This window comes from Carassius auratus, unplaced genomic scaffold (assembly GCF_003368295.1).
Source record: "Carassius auratus strain Wakin unplaced genomic scaffold, ASM336829v1 scaf_tig00017317, whole genome shotgun sequence".
Taxonomy (NCBI): Eukaryota; Metazoa; Chordata; class Actinopteri; order Cypriniformes; family Cyprinidae; genus Carassius; species Carassius auratus.
The window spans coordinates 29,597-36,455 of NW_020524771.1; positions in this window are offsets into that span (position 1 = coordinate 29,597).

Consider the following 6,859-nt stretch of genomic DNA (forward strand, 5'->3'; position numbering starts at 1 on the left):
TAGCATGTTGCTAGCATGTTTGTAGCATGATTAGCATGTTGCTAGCATGTTTCTAGCATGATTAGCATGTTGTTAGCATGTTTCTAGCATGATTAGCATGTGGCTAGCATGTCTCTAGCATGTTTCTAGCATGATTAGCATGTTGCTAGCATGTCGCTAACATTTTGCTAGCATGATTAGCATGTTGCTAGCATGTTGCTAGCATGATTAGCATGTTGCTAACATGTTTCTAGCATGATTAGCATGTGGCTAGCATGTCTCTAGCATGTTGTTAGCATTTTTCTAGCATGATTAGCATGTTGCTAGCATGTTGTTAGCATGTTTCTAGCATGATTAGCATGTTGCTAGCATGTCGCTAACATTTTGCTAGCATAATTAGCTTGTTGCTAGCATGTTTGTAGCATGATTAGCATGTTTCTAACATGTTTCTAGTATGATTAGCATGTGGCTAGCATGTCTCTAGCATGTTGTTAGCATGTTTCTAGCATGATTAGCATGTTGCTAGCATGTCGCTAACATTTTGCTAACATTTGCTAGCATGATTAGCATGTGGCTAGCATGTCTCTAGCATGTTGTTAGCATTTTTCTAGCATGATTAGCATGTTGCTAGCATGTTTCTAGCATGATTAGCATGTTGCTAGCATGTTGCTAGCATGTCGCTAACATTTTGCTAGCATGATTAGCATGTTGCTAGCATGTTGCTAGCATGATTAGCATGTTGCTAACATGTTTCTAGCATGATTAGCATGTGGCTAGCATGTCTCTAGCATGTTGTTAACATTTTTCTAGCATGATTAGCATGTTGCTAGCATGTTGTTAGCATGTTTCTAGCATGATTAGCATGTTGCTAGCATGTCGCTAACATTTTGCTAGCATGATTAGCATGTTGCTAGCATGTTTGTAGCATGTTTCTAGCATGATTAGCTTGTTGCTAGCATGTTTGTAGCATGATTAGCATGTTTCTAACATGTTTCTAGCATGATTAGCATGTGGCTAGCATGTCTCTAGCATTTTGTTAGCATGTTTCTAGCATGATTAGCATGTTGCTAGCATGTCGCTAACATTTTGCTAGCATGATTAGCATGTTGCTAGCATGTTTGTAGCATGATTAGCATGTTGCTAACATGTTTCTAGCATGTTGTTAGCATGTTTCTAGCATGATTAGCATGTTGCTAGCATGTCGCTAACATTTTGCTAGCATGATTAGCATGTTGCTAGCATGTTTGTAGCATGATTAGCATGTTGTTAACATTTTAGTAGCATGATAAGCATGTGGCTAGCATGTCTCTAGCATGATTTTCATGTTGCTAGCATTTTACTAACATGATTAGCAAGTGACTAACATGTTGTTAGCATGTTTGTAGCATGATTAGCATGTTGCTAGTATGTCTCTAGCATGTTTTTAGAATGATTAGTATACAACTAGCATGTTGCTAGCATGATTAAAATGTGACTAGCATGTGGCTAGCATGGCTAGCAAGTGACTAACATGTTTCTATGCTAATCCAGGTAAAACCAGTTGATTCAGTTAGAAACCAGCTAAGACCAGCGTGACAGTGGCCAAAACTACTTTAAAACCATGTTAAAAGCATGTTTTTGACATGATTATTAAGTTACTAACATGTTGTTAACATGTTTCTATGATAATCGAGCTAAAACCAGTTGATTCAGTTAGAAACCAGCTAAGACCAGCTTGACAGTGGCCAAAACCACTTTAAACCATGTTAGAAGTATGTTTCTAGTCTGATTAGCAAGTTACTAGCATGTTATTAACATGTTTCTATGATAATCTAGTTAAAACCAGTTGATTCAGTAAAGAAAACCACCTAAAACCAGCTAAGACCAGCTAAAGCCAGCTTGACAGTGGCCAAAACCACTTTAAACCATGTTAGAAGTATGTTTCTAGTCTGATTATCAAGTTACTAACATGTTGTTAACATGTTTCTATGATAATCTAGCTAAAACCAGTTGATTCAGTAAAGAAAACCACCTAAAACCAGCTAAGACCAGCTAAAGCCAGCTTGACAGTGGCCAAAACCACTTTAAACCATGTTAGAAGTATGTTTCTAGTCTGATTAGCAAGTTACTAGCATGTTATTAACATGTTTCTATGATAATCTAGTTAAAACCAGTTGATTCAGTAAAGAAAACCACCTAAAACCAGATAAGACCAGCTAAAGCCAGCTTGACAGTGGCCAAAACCACTTTAAACCATGTTAGAAGTATGTTTTAGTCTGATTAGCAAGTTACTAACATGGTATTAACATGTTTCTATGATAATCTAGCTAAAACCAGTTGATTCAGTAAAGAAAACCACCTAAAACCAGCTAAGACCAGCTAAGGCCAGCGTGACAGTGGCCAAAACCACTTTAAAACTTGTTAGAAGTATGTTTCTAGTCTGATTAGTGAGTAACTAGCATGTTGTTAGCATGTTTCTATGCGAATCTTGCAAAAACCAGCTAAAAACAGTGGATTCAGTAAAAACCAGCTAAAACCCAGCTAAGACCAGCGTGAGAGTGGTCAAAACCACTTAAAAACCAGTTTGGGAGACTAGCCAAAACAACTGATCAGCTTAGGCTGGTTTTAGCTGTATTCTCAGTAGAGAGTTTTTAAGGTTTGCCCTGGTAGTAGACAGCTTAAATATATTATAAGCCTTATTTTTCAAAAGTTTGTACCCCCGCAATGAAAGTCTATGGGATTTAAGGTGGTTTTGGTAGTCTGGTTTACGAAAACCATAAGCAGAATCAGTTAGAAAAGATATAGCAACCCGAGTCAGACCAGTCTGAAGGTCTGACCCGAGTTTGGTGGTTCTAGCTTGAAAGCTCTAGGAGGAGATAGTGTTTAAAATTTGGCTCAGAAGAATAATAATAATAACTAGAATTAAAAGTTAGTGAACTAACTTTGATGTTGGCTTGGCCATCTTGGCCATGGAGCAAAAGAGCCAAAGTACTTGTGTGCCCAACATTGAGTTGCCCCGCTGCAAAATTAATACACATAATAATGCCATAAAAAAATACACCTGCAACAGTCTTTTTCCATGCTCCCTTGCTGTTTTATTTTTTTAATAAAAAGCCTGGGCTATGATAACAGCTATGACAGGGTTGTCTAGCTGGATGTGAAATAAGTCATGCCTATTTTTCTCGTGTATGTATTTCACAGTCCTGCCACCGTTGCGTTGTGGGCAACGACACACAAGATTACTGAAACAATGCATTTTAAATCAAGGAGATCATAAGGGGTCCAAGCACAATGGTTTGTATAGATGATGCAGTTACACACTGTTTAAAATTGTTTAATTTGTACTGTATGTTCATTCTATTTATTTATTTGTGCTATTTACATAATGTTTACTTTTTTAAGTTTGTTTTTGTTAATGTAAAATAGCACTGCATAGTCTTCACTGTAAGATAAAATACACAATCAAACCAAAATGTATTCAGACACCTTCAACATTTCTCACATAATCACAGTTTATTTGCTGTAGTTTAGAAACTGGTAATAATATATGACAATAACTCAGAACAAATTCATCTTGATAATTTCGGATAACTTTGATAAAAAGATATGTAATGGAATCAACCAAAACTTCAGACTGTCAGTATGACAATATTTACACAACTATCAATGCTTTGTTGAACAGTTACCAAGCAAGAAATGCTTAATTTGGTTCAGTCTGTGGTGTGAAAAGGTTGCATTAACAATTAAAGAAAGAAACACTTAAGCAAAACATGGGCAGGTCCTTAATTATTATTTTTTTAAATCAATTTCACTGGTAGCCTACTGTATGAAGAATTAGTGGGTATAATATTTCACAGATCACTATTTTGCCATACTCACTTACATAAATGAACTAGTGGCCTGCACCCACTAGTAAAACAATTCTATCTGATTTTTGGATTGACTTTGGATAAATTCTTGTACTACAAGGTAATTCAGTCAAGAGCAGTGAGTGATTTACTTTCATTTTCATACATTAAAGACTCTGACAGCAGAGCTAGTAAATTAGGCGCGGTCCCTTTAAGAGACAAACGCATCCATTATGATGATACACATCCGATTTTTTTTTGTTGCAAATCTTAACTTTCACTTAAGACATAACCACATACTTATTCGAACACACTTTCCAACACGGGTATTTCGACATATTTTGTATGTATTTGTTGTCGGTACAAAAGCAAGAAGACTTTGAGACGCGTCTCTGCTTGCTCCCTGAACAACACCGCGCTGCTGAATTGAGCTCTTTCGCTTTTCGCTCTTTTTTCTGTTTATTTAAACTGCGATTTGAATTTGTTCGTTCAGGTCCAGGAGGAAGTGAACGTCCTGAACGACAGCTCTGTTCAGTGTTGCTGTCCCTGTCCGAGATACGCGCGGCTCTCTCTCGTGCACACGCGCCATCAGCTGCTCAGTTGAGTTTCCCGCAGCGCGGGGCTGAAGCCAACTTGATGTGTTGAATGCTCGGAGCACGTTATAAAACGTATTCTTAAAATACACATTTCTGTTTTAATAAATGGTCATATTAAATCACAGCATAACACATAAGTAGGTACAAAAATAATCAGTGATGCATGCGACCCTTTTGGTCTCAGTGTAGCTCCCTGCTTTACAATGTTATGCAACGCTGAGCAATTGCTGCGACGTTAAGCCTGACAGAGAAATCTCACAAGCACATATAAACACTCATTTTCATATGTGTAATATATTCTTCTAATTGTTTTGTGCCGTTTCGCTGCAGTGTTTTAATGTGAAAGGCTGTAAATGTGTACTTCAAGTGTTCAGAGAAATAGGCTACATCGCAATCTCATCTGTGACGTTCAGCATGATGATTCAGTTAGAAACCAGCTAAGACCAGCGTGACAGTGGCCAAAACTACTTTAAAACCATATAATATATTATTCTAATTGTTTTGTGCCGTTTCGCTGCAGTGTTTTAATGCGAAAGGCTGTAAATTCTCTGTGGACTTCAAGTGTTCAGAGAAATACATCGCCAGCTCGCGGACATTTGGCTGCCGCGAATATATCATGTTATTACTTTAAACAGTTCAGAAACATCTGAATTTAGCTCTTGGTGTGTTCTAACGTGTGGATTGCGTGCAATCGCCGTTTTAAAAGGTCTTAAATTAGAATGAATTCGCTCGTTGTGAGCTCCGTGGAGACAGACTGAGCTGAGCAGCAGTGATTCTTCTCTCGTCTTTCTGACTGCTCTCTGCCCAGAAATAAATTATTAATGAGCCCTGACCCCTGTAATAATCAGATATGTTGGTTTAGCTTGTCAGTTTGAGGGAAATTGTATTATTTAGCCTACTTGGTATTTTTAACCGGTTTAAAAGTGAAACGAAACCTGACTCCTCCCTTAATCTCGGTTATTGCAACTAGGGGCGCATTTTTTCTCAGTTAATGTAAGTCTATGGGTAATGTATTTGACATTTAAAAATTAATAAAAAAAAAACTTTAAGTCTGATCAGTCTGAAAAGATATAGCAACCAGCACCGCTCTATCCCGCAGGTGTCTGCCGAGTTTGGGGCTTGTGGCTTTAAAGCCCTAGGAGGAGTAGCGTTCAGAATTTCTGTCAGAAAAATAATAATAAGAAAAAAAAAAAGAAGAAGAAGAAGAAGAAGTTTAAATAGCATAACAGTATGTTGGCTTGTTGCCAAGCCAACATAATAAGATTAAATAGTAGATCAGTAAGTTGGCTTTTTCAAGCCAACTTAATAAACAAAATGAAATAGATAAAGTTCAAAATTATCATATTTGGAAGAAAATTATTACATCTAACAATTAACTACATTTTGACACGACCTGCAAATTAACACTAGGAGTATAGTTGGACGGAAGCAGTGTGACAAAAATACTATCCCATAATTTTGCACAGTAATCTGACAATAAATGTGGCACACCCAGATTTTCATATGCACACCCAGAGTCTATTTTCTGGCTACACTACTGGAATGAACGCTTTTGAATAGAGACCTACGATTGGTCTCTTTTTAAAGAAGAAAATCAGCAGATTATTGCAGAAGTGAAATCATTTAATAAAAAAAGAAAGTATAAATATTTATAAGTATAAATAAATATTTTACAAAACAGGTTTTAATCCAAATTTGCTATAACATTCAAGTAATATGTTTAAATTTGTGTTAAATTTGGGCAAAAGTTGTGTTCCCAATTTGAAGTTTTTTTTTTTTTTGTTTGTTTTTTTATAGAGGTTACTTTGCAATTTTGTTTAGGTGTTATACCAAATACAGCCACCAGGTGCCATCCAAACCACTTATATTTTTTGGACATTTCTCTCTCAGTACATATTACTCATATCACAAAATAACAAAATGTGGAATCTTAGGACGATGTGTATTTTGTCAAGTTTCTAAAAAGTTTTGATTCCAAAAGATCTTAATAATTTTTTTTTAGAAACCACGCAGTGGGGTTATATTTACATAATATAAAATATAAGTTAGCGCTGTGGAAAGAAACGGTAAAACGGTAGAAAGGTCCGTGTATCAAAACATGATGCGATAGCGGGCTTTGAACAGAGTGGCATGTGATAGATTGATCTTCACCAGACGAACAGAAATCGTACCTGCATTAGGAGTTCAGCTGGTTTTTACCAGGATTTTACCTTGAACCGGAGAAATTCTCAATACTGTGACAATGTTTGGGGTGTGGCTATATGTATCACTCCCCATATCGCGAATCGAAAATCACACTTGGGTTTCATCATAACTAGGGACAGCAAGCATTTTTTATTTAATTATTTATTTATTTTTTCCTGAAATGTAGTGATGTAGGCTTTAGTTCACGAAAAGGCCACCAGACGGAGCCAAAATACAACTTTTCAAGATCCCTCAACACGTAAAAGTGATTTC